Consider the following 16,533-nt stretch of genomic DNA (forward strand, 5'->3'; position numbering starts at 1 on the left):
TGTTTTCTCTTGAGCAATACGGCATTCGTCCATTGAATACAATTTAAAAGCATGTTTTGCGAATACATAATCACTTATACAGCCCAGGGAAAATGTACCTAGTCAGGAAATGGGTGTTATTTAGTAACAGCTGAAAACTTAGTAATCAGTGTCCTCGAAGGATGTATTTTCTCGTGCATAAGGGACACACCTGCATTGCTCGCTTTTAAAATCTTGTTTACTTTGAAAACGAAAAAGCAGAGGGAGGGCTGGCATGTCTTTTAGAAGTGTTGCCAAAACCCCGTTGTCTACTTGTTCTAAATATGGTTTTAGTTTGTGTCATCGAAGAATCATTCTCTCAACGTATTCCCGTAGAAGTCCACGGCTAGAGATGTGGTGCCAGTAGAAATGGCACTGACGCATAATTTACGTTTTTCAATATCAATCATATTTTACAACGAAAAGCAAACGCATTTAGCATTGTCTGCTTGCCATTAGACTAACTCCTCTTTCACGAACATTCCATCGCAAATTCCTTTAAATAACAATGTACAGCTGTAGTTGGCATACCATAATCCTATTAAAGTAAACCGCACAAGTAGACCTGCACCAATAAGCACTAAAACATTAGGCCACAATACCTAATCCCCCGCACTATCGTGAGTGGGGGTTTAGATTCTATTAAAGACAAGGAGGCGAGTATTATGCCAACAATCTTTACTACTGACAAAAATAGCAGCAAGAAAAAATGTTTGGTTCAACATTAACTTTTTCATTTAACAAAAGAAAAACACAAATCTCATCAAACACAGTGAAATAACCCAATCCAAGATGGAGGTTATGGAGGTTAGTCAACAGTCCATTATCCAATCAGGATGAACCCACACCCATAAATGACCTTTACTCGAACAGCAACTCCTCTTCTGAAGCTGCAATGATGCTTGAACAGCAAACATAACACGACCAAGTCTAACCAAAGAACAATCCAGGCATCATCTAGGCGTAGACTCCGAAGATCCTCCGCCGATGAAATCTCCCAAGGTAATCAACCCAAAGCTGAAAAAGGAGACAGATGTTAAAAAACTGGGTGGGTGGGTGGGATAATACTCGCCTCCTTGTCTTTAATAGAATCTAAACCCCGACTCACGATAGTGCGGGGGATTAGGTATTCTATGGCACGACAAGGAGGCTCATATTATGCAAGTTTAAAGCCCTTGCATCCCATTGAAAACCACATGATCAATCTGTTTATTATAAAACGTCCTAAAAGTAGATTCCCTGGACCAGTCAGCTGCTTTAAGGATTTGCTCCAACCCTCCCCAAGGAGAGTGACCTTAGAGGCCATGGCGCCCCTAACTGAATGAGCTCCAAAGGAAGAGATGTCAATACCAGACTCTTGCATCACCCATCTAACCCACCTAGCCAGGGTAGCTGACGACACTGCCTTATAAGGCCTACTATAGGAAATAAGCAGCTGAGAGGTACCTGGGGGACGAAAATCCACAGTTCTATCTTCAAAACATTTCAAACAATGGACCACACATAACTTATCATTTTCAGGAAATGCCGGATATGAAACAGAAGAAATCATACATTTAGTTCTCCTAGTAATAAAAAAGGTTACTCCCTGTGGCGAGAAGATATTATTGTCCATTTCCAGCGCTCTAATATTAGATACTCTCTTAATAGAGACCAGGCACAAACGCATTGTTAACTTTGAAAAAAGCTGTTGTAGGGTTAATTCCTGATTTGGAGGCCACGATACAAACATATGCAGAACCTTATTAACATCCCGCAAAACTGAATATCTAGGTTTAGGGGGAACCTTAACCCTAATTGATTTGAGAACTTTCCTGACCAGGAAATGTTTACCCACTGGTTCTCCCTTAACCAGGACGTGGCCAGCCGCAATCGCCGACCTAAACCCATTAATTGTATGATAGGCTTTACCTTCCTTAAATAATTCTACCAGAAGATTTACTATGTCTACAGGAGGGGCAAAAACGGGATCAAGGTGTCTAACCAAACACCAGCTAACCCAGCGGCTCCATGCTGATGAATATCCTGCCTTGGTGGAGGCTGCCCAGGAATCCTTGATGACCCCAATAGAGTCCTGCGAAAGACCTCTGAAGCACCAGGAAGTGCTGAAATCTTCCAAACCATAAGTGAAAGATGTCCCTGAAGGACCAGGTTGTGAGGGTGACCCAACGGGCCCGTCAGGAGCTGGGGATGAGACGGCAATAGGCGAGGAAAGTCCACTGCCAGCTCTAGGAGAGCAGGGAACCAAACCTGAGAAGGCCAGAAAGGGGCCACCATTACCAAGGAGGCTCGCCGCCTGCGTAGGTGTACCAGAGCCCTGGCTATCATAGCGAAAGGAGGGAAAGCATAGGGACCAATCTTGGAGAAACGCATCGGTGGCCAGAGCCCGAGGGTCCAGTCTCCAACTGTAAAACCGAGGAACCTGACAATTGAGCCGGGAGGCAAAAAGGTCCATGCGAATGGGACCCCAAAGAGACTGAATCAATGCAAATACACTCCTGTCCAGCATCCAGACGCTGCTGTCCTGAAGGTAACGGGAATTCCATTCTGCCACAGAATTACTTATCCCTGGAAGGTACTCTGCTTGAAGCAGAATATTTCTGGCCAGGCAATAATGCCAGAACTCCCTTGCCAAATCCGCTAGAGCCTTCGAGCGGGTCCCCCCCAGGTGGTTGATGTAACAAACCGCCGACACATTGTCCATCCGAAGAAGGACACAGCAATTGCCCTGACCCTTGAGCAGACTCTTGACCGCGAAGGAACCCGCTAGTAATTCTAAGCAGTTTATATGAAGAAGACTCTCCTGTTCCGACCATTTCCCCCCGTGGAAATCTGACCTATTCTGGCCCCCCAACCAGATCTGCTGGCGTCTGACTCGAGAACCACATCTGGAGAAGGCCCAAAAATCACTTTGCCATTCCAGGCATTCATATGCTTGAGCCACCAGACCAGTTCCAATCTGGCCTCCGGATCCAGTCTCACCTTTTGAGCATAAGACAGGCTCCTGGGCAGGTGCCTTCCCTTGAGACGTTGAAGCGCCTTGTAATGCAGGGGGGCCGGAAAAATAGCCTGAATAGAGGCTGACAACATCCCTACTACCCTTGCTAGCTGCCGAAGAGAACCCACTCCCAGCCGGAGGATGAGGCGGATTTCTTTCCAAATCTTCGGAAGCCTGGCGTCTGGGAGAAGAAGGATGCACTCTTTGGAATCGATATCGAAGCCCAGAAATTGGATACACTGAGTAGGACGAAATATGGACTTTTTTGCATTTAGAACAAACCCTAGATCCTGCAATAGGGAGATCGTCAGATTCAATTGACCCTGTAGAACCCGGAGATCCTGAGATTGGAGAAGAATGCCGTCCAGATAACTTATACTCCTGATCCCCTTTGAGCTGAGAAAAGCCATCACCGGTTTCATCAGTTTGGTGAAACACCACGGGGCTGATGACAGGCCGAACGGCAGAGAGGCAAATTGCCAAAGGCGACCCCCCCAATGCACCTGAAGGAACTCCTGGTGAGGGGGAAAAACCGGGACTACTAGATATGCATGTTTGAGATATAACTTGACCATCCAATCCCCGGGAAGCAGAGTATCCCTCAGAAGATGAATTCCCTCCATTTTGAAATGATGATAAACCACAAAGGAATTGAGGGCTCTGAGATTTATCACCGGACGAAATCCTTCCTCGGGCTTCGGGACCAGACAAATCGTACTGAGGAATTGGGAAGCTTTGAAAGTGGCTGGGACCACCGCACCTTTGAAAACCAGATCTTGGATCTCCGCATCCACCAACCTCTGCTTCTCTTCACTGAACACCAGAGGTGGAGGGGAAAAGAGTCGACAGGGAGGGGAATAAAACTCTATCTGAAACCCCCGAACCGCCTGTAACACCCAAGGGTCTGCCATGAGATTTTTACAATGATATAGAAATCGTACCAATCTGCCCCCCAAACCTTTGTGGGAAGAAACCCTTATGAGACGAGATAATACCTGGAGCGGATCTCCCTCTACTCGAACCGCTGCCATTCCGACCTCTCCATTGATTTCCTCTCTGGGGATAGAAGGTCATCCCGCTCCTCGAGCAGAGGAAGAATGATGGGCCCCTCTAGAGGTGTATTGCTGAGGTCTGGCAGAGCCCCTGAATGAGGAATGGCCAAAGGAGTGGGCACTTCCTCTTCCAGCCTTATCAAAAATTCGGGGTGCAAAAACCTTTCTGATATTCGTTTGGGCCTTGCCTAAGGCCGTGAATGTATGGATGTAGGCTGATAGGTCCTTTATAAATTTATCACCAAAAAGGTTCCCCTGAGCTTTGGGACCAGCCTCCCCCTCCGCCATATCTTGAAGTTTGGGATCAATGCGCCTTAGAAGTGCCTTGCGCCTTTCTTTGGAAATACTGGAGTTAGCATTGCCGAGCAGGCAAATGGAGCGCTGTACCCAGCCTCTGAGCGCTTCAACATCAATTTGCGACTCATGCATAGCCGCCTCTTCTGCCATTTCAAAAATTTGGGTCAAGGGCCCTAAAATGTCTAGAAGTTTATCCTGACAGGTCTTAAGAGCTCCATCTACACCCTTCTTAGGATCTTTACCCCTCTGGGACAGAAAGGCCACCATGGATTGATCAATGCTGGGGGTCACAGCCACCTTGTCCGGGATAACATGACGAGGGCATTCTGAACAAAGCTTACTCCTATCTTCATTGGGGAGAGCCCTCCTAATCCAATGGTGAAGGAAAGAGGACACTGCTTCAGAGGGTCACCACTCCGCCGACCTAGGGTGCTGAATTAGGGCAGGGTCAAAAAATGGGGCCCCACTGTCATCTAACAATTGTTCTTCAACAGATTGTGACTTCCCCGTAACAGAAACCTTTCTTTTTCCCCTCTTAAGAGGGGAATCTGAATCCTCTGATGACTCAGGGGAAGATAAAGGGGTAGAAGTCACCCTAATGGGGGCAGAAGACTGGGACACCCCCTCACCAAACATACGTTTTAGGGATCTAACCGGGGAATCCTGGGAAGAGGGGGAACTCAAAACTGGGCTGATCTGCCCTTGTAAATGCTTAGTTTTTGACGTGCACTTTCTGGGGGCCGTAGAAGGTCCCTGAAGAGGACCCGGATGAAAATCCGATATCTTATTAATGAGCCTGTCAAAGGCTGAGGCGAGGGTAGAATTTAAATTCCCCAGAGCCAAATCCATGGAATCCTTTACAGCCCTCGAGACTGACGGGGGCGGGATTACTGAGGCTTCCCCAAACCCCCTCATTACACTCTCCTCGCTGGGCCTATCTGTTTTCTTCGAAGCCACCCTAACCTGGGTACTGGCATCTACGGAAGGAACCCCATCAGTCCCCTTATTAGACTGCATTTTGAAAAAACAAAGCACAGGAAAAAACACTCACACCCCCAAGTGCACTATGACTAATTTGAAAGCCAAGCAGGCCTGACAAAACTTCCACCAAAACTATGTGGAAACGTTATAATGTGCATAAACACATATAAATAAATGACCAGCCGATGCAGGCAGAATCAGGGTATAAACAGGCACCACTCGGAGGGACTGTTAATGTCCTCACAACCTTGCGTGAGCAACGCGGAACAGGGAACACTTGGGTGCCTGAGGCAGAAGCAATGCGAGCGATGCCGAGCAGGCGAACACTGCGGTCATAAATCAGCCTCCTTCACACGAGGCGTGACTGCGTAACACTTCCGAACGCTCGGAAGCCAGCTGACAAGATTGACTAAAATACAACACTCGTGCCGAGCAGGCGCGAACAATGACCACTGGGGGAGCGCGAGCAACGCCGCCTCAGCACAGCCCTCATCGAGCAGACAAGGCTATGAAGCAATGTGGGTGGGGGGAGGCGGGCAGCTGCACAAAAGGGCGCCGACTCGAGGCGTGACCAAGGCGGTTTAGTAGAACGCCTCACGCCGAGCGGCCGCCCCAAGAAATAAAATGACAATGAACGTTCGAACAAACGAATGAACGCTAAAGCAAATGTATCCACAAACACAATTAACCCAAGTAACAATGTAACACTAAACACCCTTCACATAAAGAAAGGACGAGCGTGTAACAAAGGACTTATCTTGTGCATCAGCAGCAAAGAAAGAGGAGTTGCTGTTCGAGTAAAGGACATTTATGGGTGTGGGTTCATCCTGATTGGATAATGGACTGTTGACTAACCTCCTTCTTGGATTGGGTTATTTCACAGTGTTTGATGAGATTTGTGTTTTTATTTTGTTAAATGAAAAAGTTAATGTTGAACAAAAAAAATGTTCTTGCTGCTATTTATGTCAGTAGTAAAGATTGTTGGCATAATATGAGCCTCCTTGTCGTGCCATAGAATGCAGAGGGCTCACTCTGCCATATCCTTAACGATGAAGACTGGAAACCACGTACAAATGGCAAAACACAGGAACCCATGTCAGTGTCTCTATAGTGGGGATGACGTTGCTACCATCACTTCTCCTACTCTTCCTGCCGGCTCCTCCCGGCTAGTAGACAGAGTCAGCTTCTCGTCAAGTCAATTTTTGATTATGTCTTGTTAGGGAGAATTCTCAGAAATTTGCTAATTCCCTTCTACCTTAGAGACCCCCAGTTCTTTTGGTGGATTTAAGGACTTTTAATTTCTATCCTGGAGAGAGTGAGACCTTTTTCCCACTTTCTCATGTATTTTTTCTGTGATTTGGTTTTGGAGTCTGACAAACTCCATAGGCATCATCTTTTTACATTATGACACAGTACCTTCAGTGCAGTGGCACAGAGAAGTCCTTTAGAATTCCCAAGGGTTTAAATACCCTCTCTTGGAAAAACTACTGTTTCCAAAAGCAGTAAAGTGAAATTGACTTTAACTTACCTTTTGTAACTTTGTAGACCCAGCACCGACTATCTTACATAGAGTGCTGCAGAGGTTACTTAGTATCCCCTTTGTCTACTTTCTCATGTACCATTTTTATGTTACCCTTTCTACAATTAATGGTTGGTGGCAGTGGTTCACTTTTTCCTACCAGACTGTGTTTTTACCGTGGGCCGCGTTCGCAGCTGCAGTATAGCACCCATGACATGGGTGCCCATTTTGTCAAAATGGCCCGGTCTTCTTTTTTCGCAATTTCTTTTTGTGACAGTCCTTTTTGAGGTTTACTTGCGTGCCAAGCCATGTTTGGTCCCTTTGTTCATTTTGTCTTTGGCGGGGTTCACTGGTGAAGCTCGCCTCTGGCTCCAGCGTGTCTGGCAGGGCAGGAAGAGAGGGAGGTTCCCGAAACTCCCTGTGCTTAGTCTCCTTGGTTACAGGAATGCACCCAACGGTGATTGGTCCAAAGTTGATTGGCTGGCTGGCTGTCATTGAAGTGACAGCTAGGCTGCGGATGAATGGGAGAAAGCTTGCATAAAAAGCGAGGTCTTTTGCAAGGAAGGCAGAGTCGACCACTGGACAAAGGAATTTGAAGCAGAACTTGGAAGAGAAGCTTGCTGCAACTCCTGGACTGTTGGTTTGACTGGGAAAGCTCTGCTGCTGTGCTGAAGATCTAAATTTGCCTCGACTAGAAAAGCCCTGCAAAGGAAGACTTCTCCCCTTGGGTTGGTGGGACCAATGGACCCCAAGACGAACTCGACTGGAAACCCTCTTTCTGCTGGCTTTACTTCCATTGCTGCTGCAGGAACCCAGTGCCAGTGGACAGGAACACCAGAATCGAGTGCATCAGTTTTAAGCCGGAACCAAGCTTCAGGAAGATCCTCTGGACTCCCTTGAAGCAGGGCTGACGAAGCCTGAGCCACGCGAACAGAGTGCTGGACCCCAGAAGCAAGGAAAGTTCACAAGGTGTCCAAGAACCGCAGTGGTGCTATTCGCGAGTAGCTGAAACTGCGAAGTGCCGCTGATCTGAACTCCCTGAAAGACTCTTCTAACCTCTGACGTTGTGCCTCATCATGGGTTTGGCAGTAACCCTTAAATGCGGCAGTAACACAATTACTGCCGCATTTAAGGGTCAGCCAAATCACGGGCTTGGTAGATTTACCCCCAGCTCTGAGTTGGGGCAAATCTGCTGTGGTTTTGCTGATTTTCAGCGCTATTACTGCCGGCGGTGGTAATAGCGCCGAACATTCCCCATTGGGCTCAATGGGGAATGGAAAATTCCTGAATGGGCCCAGTGGGGAATGGGGACTTACCGTTCCGCCAAACCCGTGATCTGGCGCTAATAGCACTAGGGGGGTTGGCGGTAGGGCTAATAGCCCCGGCGGTAATACCGCTGGGGTTAGCGCTCAACTTGTGATGTGGCCCTTTGTGTTTGATCTGTCCTTCCCAAAAGGCATACATTCTTTACTTGTATAGCTGGGAAAGGTTTCATCTACATTGCATTTGGGGGTTCAAAAGTGCTTACCTGTTTGAGAAACTTGTTAACCATTGCTTTCTTCCCTAACCTTTTCATTTTTGCCACAACTTCAGCATTACCAATTCAGTGTGAAAAGTGATAGATAAATGTCCACAGTGTCCTAGCAATTAAAGTAACCTCAGGGTGTAGCAAAATATGTGTGCCATCCCAAAAGGGTATCTACTTACTTTATTGCCTGAAGCATTGTATTTTGAAGGGTATTACCCAAATTGTTTGTTTACAATTGTTAGAATGAACAATTGACCGATTTTAAAGGGTCACAATTGACATTTTCACAATTGACCGAATATATATATATATATGTGTATATATACACAAAAAAAAACTTTGTTAAGGGGACGTTATGGTTAAGTTGCGCTACTAAAAACCTGTGAAATTCCCTAAAGAAAAGTTATAATCATGACATTATGGTTCGCGGTAAAACCCAAAAACCCCTGAAATTCGCCAGTTATGGTAGCCTAAACAACCATAACTGCCTGCACCACTGTGCACTGCTAACACTAACACCAGTTAAGCAACCATAACTCGCGCCACCACCGTGCACTGCTAAAACTAACACCCAGGACATCAAAGATAACATCACAAATATCATTCATGACATCACTGATGACATCACATACGCTTTAACCTACAAGGGGTGGTGAATGTAATGTTGGCAAAAACATATCAGGAATTATCGGAATATGTGTAATAAACTACATACTTCATCACGCAATGTAGTGTTCTAAAGAACATTCCATTGCAGTGTTCTTTCTAGTGCAGGAACCTACTCATACAGAAATGTAGATATTGGCTGCAGCATACACCACAGAGGAGCTACATTTGTAATTTTCCAAAGTTATATAATGAAACGGTGTATGTTTTTGCATAACAGTTTTCCGTACTGTGAAACATGTACTAAATAGCTAATAACGCATCACTTGCTACATATTTCTACTAATACACCCAAAACATAAATAGACTACAATGCATAAACATATGGGGCTTATATATGGTGAGTAAAGTAAGCAAACAAGAGGCATTATCAATACCAACTGTGTATAATGTACATGATTGTATTCACGTACAAAAATGATGGCTGTGTTGCAGGCCTACTTCTTCCCCTATATATGTACAGCATAAGATGCGATTACATTCTAAGGAAAGTAGTGTAAGAACATGTGAGAATAGCAATATCTATAAATGTAATACCTTTTGAAAGTTAAGTTTCTGACTGCCAGTAAATAAACCCACCTCACCTATTTCTGTCAATAAATAAAAACAAGTGGGCCAGATATGTGATGTCATCAGTGATGTCATGAATGATATTTGTGATGTTATCTTTTATGTCCTGGGTGTTAGTCTTATCAGCGCACGGTGGTGGCGCGAGTTATGGTTGCTTAGCTGGTGTTAGTGTTATCAGTGCACAGTAGTGCAAGCAGTTATGGTTGCTTAGGCTCCCATAACTGGCGAATTTCAGGGGTTTTGGGATTTTACCGCGAACCATAGTGTCATGATTATAAAGTTTTTTTTAGGAAATTTCACAGGTTTTTAGTAGCGCAACTTAACCATGACGTCCCCTTAACAAAGTTTTTTTTTTAGTGAATTGGACGGGTTTTTAGTAGTACAATTTAAGTATAAGGTGTAGCTAAGAAAAAAATGTTGTACTTTATGTCACAGATTTTCAGTAGTGAAACATAACCAAAAGGTCCCTTTAGGAAGGGTGGTTTGGTGAACAGTATACACCTTCCGAATAATGTCACATTTAAATATACTGTCGCACAGCACCGTGACATGTCCCAGAATCAGTACACACTTACCTGAACCAAGTATGCCTGTTGTGCAATGTGGAAATAGATTTTATATTCATGTAGGAACGTCCAACTTGAACATTTGCCTTACAAAACGGCAACACGTATTGGTATGCAGCGATTGCCAATGCACTACACATTATATAATGGTAGGGAAAGTTGTACTTATCTGAAAAAGACATCAGCTAAAGGCAGCCTTCCTCCCTAAGAACAGAAGCAGTGGTGTAATGCAAAAGCATAAGAAACTGTGTCGCTACATTGCACATAACAGACGGCAAAAATGTGTTGCCACACATACAGTCACTCATATTACCGTTTGATGCCTTTTTGCTCAATGCCGTTCGCATATTGCCTTATTGCCTGCCTTGGCAAAAAATATAGGCACCCGTAAACAAAGATAACAATGCGTTCATAACGACCTTTCACAGTATAATGGAAAAAAAATGTGCATACACTCCACGTACTCCTTATTTCTCTGTAAAGTACATAGACGCAATGATCTTTGCCAGCAATAGTCTAAATTACTAATGTAGTAACGTGTGCTACTAAAAAGGACGTTTACTTGTTGTAATTCGAGGCGACTTTGGCAGTAAGGATCACAAAAGAAAATCCTCTTTCAAGATGGCCGCCATAGTAAGGGAAGGCGGTTATTGCATGCATAGCCCCTCTTCCCTTTCTATTGTAATTTGCAAAAAGCACAAGTACGTGACATGATGCAGAACCTGTAAATACACATTCAGTGACATACAAGGTAATAACTTACATTTGCAAATAAAACTGTGGAATGGTAAAGAACACGTGACCATTTTACAGGTAACAAAATAGATTTATTTAATAACAAACTTGCAGAGACCATCGGAATAATCGCATAATCAATGCAATGATTACAATGCTGGTAAGGGAGGCATTGCAAATGTTGAAGATGAGGAGGCCGTTTTTTTTTGCTCAACAAACAAATCAATCAAAAATGTGTTTGCAGCGAAGAATCTTCGTTGACTGATATTGCATGTCCCTTACAAACTTTAAAAAACATAACCTTATCAATTGCTGCTTTCTTCGACCCTTTCATTCCGTGAATAGCGAGCAAGTTTCTCTTGGGCTCAAGGTCAAACAACAATTGCCCCTTTACATTCACTCGGATGCGCGGGCATATTGAGCGGTCAACCAAAAAAGCAACTCGTGTGGCCTTCACTCAGAAGCCAAATACATTCTTGCTTTAAAGCAACATATTGAAATCCAATTATGAGAACCTCTACTCCCATACACCTCCAGAAGCGTTGTTTCAAGCAAACAGTGCAGATGATGGCCTTAGTTTTCAAAACTGAAGAGGCCAATGTGAGGGAAATATTATTCCAAAACACATTTTATTCCACACACTGTAATTGGTCGTGGTGCAGTGAGCACAAACTTGCATTTAAACGTATCATTTTGCAGACAAGAAAACTGCACTTTTTCACTGTGTGCTTCCACAGCTCATTAGCCCCCCTCAAAGGTGACCTTGTGAAATACTATTACTTGAGTTTGAGAAGTCTAATGCTCTCTTGTTTTGGAAGTGTTTCTGGCGGTATCCGCGCACACGAAAACATTAGTAAAAGATAGTGGGGCACCGAAGAAAGCTGCCTTACTTCACGCTGTTTTTCAAACAATCTGGGAAAGAGCCACATGGTCGTGAGCATGACCTTTTTCCCCCGTTCAGTGTAAGGGGAAAAGAGAGGTTTTGAGAACCCCTCCCCCTTATAACTTTCGCCCCTGTGCACCAAACATCACCAAATTTGCCAACCAAAATCAGAGTGCCCGATATATTTTTTTTCCAAAGTTTGGCGACGATTCGTCCAAGGGTAGGACAGTTATAAGGCAGCCAAAAACAGTTCTTTCTATGGAAACAGCCACTCCACCAAAGCAACACAGTCACTAACGTGCCTGTCTAATGAGCTGCAGTGGGTGACGGCAGGACCTAGAGGTTAAGATATATGTCCACGTACTTTTGAATGTATGGGTGTACATTGGCTTATACCTCCACCGCTAACAAGGTCATTTCTGGGTGCATGGGCTTCGGCCATGCAGCCAAGACTTTAACACCCTCCCCAGAACCATCTGACATGCTAACCTATAGGACGAGTGTATGCACTGCAGTAATATGATGTGGTGTTTCTGGCCAGGGCCTAGGGTTTTAGGAGTATGATGTATGGGCTACGGGCTGCAGCCATGGAAGCAAAAGTCTACATCCTGCCCACAACCACCTCAGTGATGTCCAGTAGTACGGGTGTATTGATAGGTGTGGTATGCGTCACTTATTCTGGCCAGAGACTGCACTCCTAGCTGTGTGTCCATAGATATTATTGCAATGTGCTTAAAACTTGGTTGTTGGGTGCATGGCCTTTGGCCAAGCACCCAACTCTGTACACTCTCCCCTCAACTACGTAAGCGATAATCAATACTACACATGTAGCCATGGTCGTGACATGCTGCGGTGGTTGTGGGCAGGGCCTACAGTCTTGGAAGTATAGGCCTTCGGCCTACGGCCATGCATCCAAGACTCTAGGCCCTGCCCACAACCACCGCAGCATGTCTCGACCATGATGGCGTACTAACCAATAACACACCCATAGGAAAATTTAATCTAATAGGGAAATACACTCAAAAGCAATGATCACTAACGCCACGCGTGTCCTGCGAACTTTTTCAAGGTGCCTGCGCACAGCACGGACTCGGACTCAAATAGTATCCTTATTAGATACCTCATTTTCTGCACGTACAAACATCCTAAAGAAGGCGCCAATGCAGAATATGTAATAGACAATTGCCGCCTAAACAAGTACAGTATTTCATCCGTCTCTTACTCTTTAAACCTCCCCAAGCATTGTAGGAAATCAAAATCATTTACAAAACACCATGGCGAATACATCATTAACATCTACTGGCCAAACAAGTACAGTATTTAACCAATCTCTCACTCTGTGATCCTCCCCACGCACTGTAGGAGAGGAAAACAATTTCCAAAACAGCATTTCGCCTCTGGTAGGTAGCGCGCTGTCTTCGGATCCAAGATGTCGGGCGCATCCACACATTCTGACGTACATCACGGCTCACTGCAGCCAATCGGCGAAGATGTCGCGTGTTCCCGGTGATGACGCCACCCCCCCTGGCCAATCGGTATCATGTCCGCGGAGTGAACAGGGAAATGTGACCGCGGAGCGGACATAGATATCACTAATTTATTGAGACATATTTTTTGGTCGTTTTAAAGGAAAGTACTGGACGGATTGTCACCAAATTTACTAAAGCACGCTTTCGGATCCAAGCCCTTGCCACAAATTTGGTCAAAATCCGTCCAACGGTTTGGCCTGTAGCCGTGCGCAAAGTTTTTCCCCCATTCAGTCTACGGGAAAAAAAGATGTTTTGGGAACCCCCCTATAACTTTTCTCCCCCTGGACCAAACATCACCAAAAAATTCAGAGTAGCCCATATACTTTTTTTGCAAACTTTGGTGAGGATTCGTTCAGGGGGAGCCCAGTTATAGGCCGCCCAAAAACTGCTCTTCCTATGGAAACAGCAACTTAACCATAACTACACGGCCACTACCGTGGCCGTGTTATATATATATATATATATATATATATATATATATATATATATATATATATATATATATATATATATGGGGTTTTGGGGGGTTTGCGTTGGGTGGGCGGCTGGGGGGGTTTCCCCCCGCATATATGTTTCAATTGACCTTCACAATTCAGGCAATTGTGAAAAGGTCAATTGTAATTCGAGCAATTGTAAAACAAACAATTCGTATACAACCTTTTGAAGTGTATTTTTATTGTTGCCAATTGCTGACTTTTAAAGAAGGATTATTTTAAAACTGACTAAATTAATAAATAATCATTTAATCAAGAAACCTTGCGTGTGTTATTTGGATACTTTTCACTGTAAAACTCTATGTTACCAGCCTACAGCTCACACTGACCACTCTTGAGATAAGCCTGGCTGCTCAATCACACTACCAACCTGTGTAGTACAGGCCTATACCAAAGGTTGGGTTCCCTATTGGCAAGAGGACAAGGCTGGTGTAGCCTCCCACAGGGTTACTACATACAATCTTGCCTAACACTGGTGGCAGGCAGTGGGATCTATTGTAGAGTTGTTATATTGAGTATTTTGCTTTGCTTGTGTTCCACTAAACCCCCACAAGGCTAAGCCCTATTAGAACAGCAATTGTAAGATGCCAAATATGGATAACTTCAGTCAAGAAGCCCTGATCATTTTAACAATAGATCAAATGAAAGAAATGTGTAAAGTCAGGAATCTTACTGTAAAAGGAAAGAAAAATTAGTTAATTGCAAGTTCACCAAAGTTTGGGTAGTAGGCCTACAACACCTACTAACCCATGAAATGTGGAAATTGATAATGAGGATGATAGTTCAGAGTCTAACTCTAATGTCTTAGAAGAGTCAGAGGAGGTAGAGGAGTCCCGGGATAGGAGCCCCTCTTTGCCTCAGCCTGCCCTTTTGCCTCAAACCATGTGCACTGGTACCCCACAAAGTCCAACACTGAGTCCAGAATATGTGTCTCTTGAAACAATGAGGCTTAAATTTGAGTTCAATAGGTTGAAAGCTCAAATTGAAGCCAAACATCAGGACATCAATCTCAGGGAAATGGAAATGCAGCATGCTCTTGAATGAAAAGATTGTCTCTTGAAACTGCTTCCTTCCCAGAGTCCTCTAGGTCTTCCAGTCCCAAGAGGCCACGCCTCCCTAAAGAAGCAGTGAGTATGTATGATGTGAAACTTGATATTTTGGATTGGTTGGCTGCCTTTGAATACAATCATGGGATTCAGGGTCTCACAGGGAATCCAGTGATTCCCTGGCTTTTGTCTAGGCTCCCCCCGGTTGCAACTGATGCTGTAATGGAGGTGGGTGTCATGATCTCTGCTTCCAAAAGATCAGGACTTGCCCGACTCCCTTGGAAGCAGACCCATAACCGCGGTTCCGAGTGCCAGCCAGTCCCAATTGGGACCTTTTGGACCCTGTCCTGGCGCCAGTGGCACCAGGCTCATAAAGATGCCCAGTCCCAGCGCTGGAAGCGCCGGGCTCATAATGCTTGGGTGGACTTACCTGCAGCAGACCATGCTGCTTACTTACCTGCCAGCTGAACCCCTGATCCTCTTCTGTTTGGGACTACTTTTCCTGTTGGGTGGGGCAGGAGCCACTCCCTAGGTTCAGAACACTGGAACTCTTCTGGAAAGCAGGAACTCTTTTCTTACCTAGGCGTGGCTGTGGAAGGAGACACTTAAGCACTACAGGGGGCTATTTAAACCACACCCGATGGATGAATCTTGCTTTGCGTTATTCTGCATTCTCTGCAGCAGAACGCTCATCGTGTCTTCTGCTTCTGATCCTGGGCCTAAGGGAACAAAGGCTTACCATCCTGGAATCCAGTCGTCAGCAGCACCTGTAAAGACAAAGAAAGAACAGGTTAGCACTACGGTCTTCAGTGGCAGCGCATCTCTTACCTGGTCCATCGGCTGTCACCAACGCCTCGCGCTGCATTCCGGCATCTGAAAGACAAAGGCTTACCTACTCTTCGCATGCTCCGGAGGTCTTCGCACTGCATTCCGGCATCTGAAAGACAAAAGCTTACCAGCTCTTCGCACGCTCCGGAGGCCTTCGGCGCTGCATCCCGCATCTGAAAGACAAAAGAAGGTGCGTTTAAAGACATTGGGCAACTTTATTACTCACGTGCCATTACTCCTTCCCACGCCAAATCCAGTGGGTATTCCAGCACCCTTCAGCTTCTCTAAGGCTCCGAACTTGTACCTGCAAGATAAAAGGGACAGTTAGTGCGCATCGTGAAGCAGGCTACAAGCGCTTACTTACGTGCTTCCAGGCGCTTCTATTCCTCACGCGGGTTCGATCCTCAACTCTCATCAGCCCGCCATCCGCCATCGCCGGAACCCTGCAAAACAAGAGATATCATTACAAAAGACTTTTAAGACATTTGAAGTGCCCAGAACTTACCGTTCGTGCAGTTAACGACGGACAGCAGTCCTCTGAGGTCAAGAGGCCTGCACCCTCATCCAGTGAAGAAACTGGTTACGGCACCCTGCCCCGAGGCAGATGGAGAGCTCGGCGTTCACTTACCTAAGGTGAGGACGTTAACCTTTGGGGTTCTACAGGAGAAGAGAAAGGGAAGAGGAGAGAGGCACCCAATAAACCCAGTTCATTAATCCCATATTTTCTATCTGCAGACATCTTACTCTTCGAGTCAGACATACAGTGCACAGAGGTCCAGCCCAAAGAGCCAACCGTGTGTTACACATCACCTTTGAAGATACG

General features: G+C 45.3%; 1 protein-coding gene across 1 annotated transcript in view; it reads left to right on the plus strand.

The window, feature by feature from the left end:
* Nucleotides 1-16,533, plus strand: part of SMIM31 (small integral membrane protein 31) — a 188,039-nt gene that overhangs the window by 339 nt on the left and 171,167 nt on the right. The gene's annotated exons all lie outside the window — the stretch shown is intronic.

Source organism: Ambystoma mexicanum, chromosome 6q (assembly GCF_040938575.1).
Source record: "Ambystoma mexicanum isolate Mex_15411 chromosome 6q, UKY_AmexF1_1, whole genome shotgun sequence".
NCBI lineage: Eukaryota > Metazoa > Chordata > Amphibia > Caudata > Ambystomatidae > Ambystoma > Ambystoma mexicanum.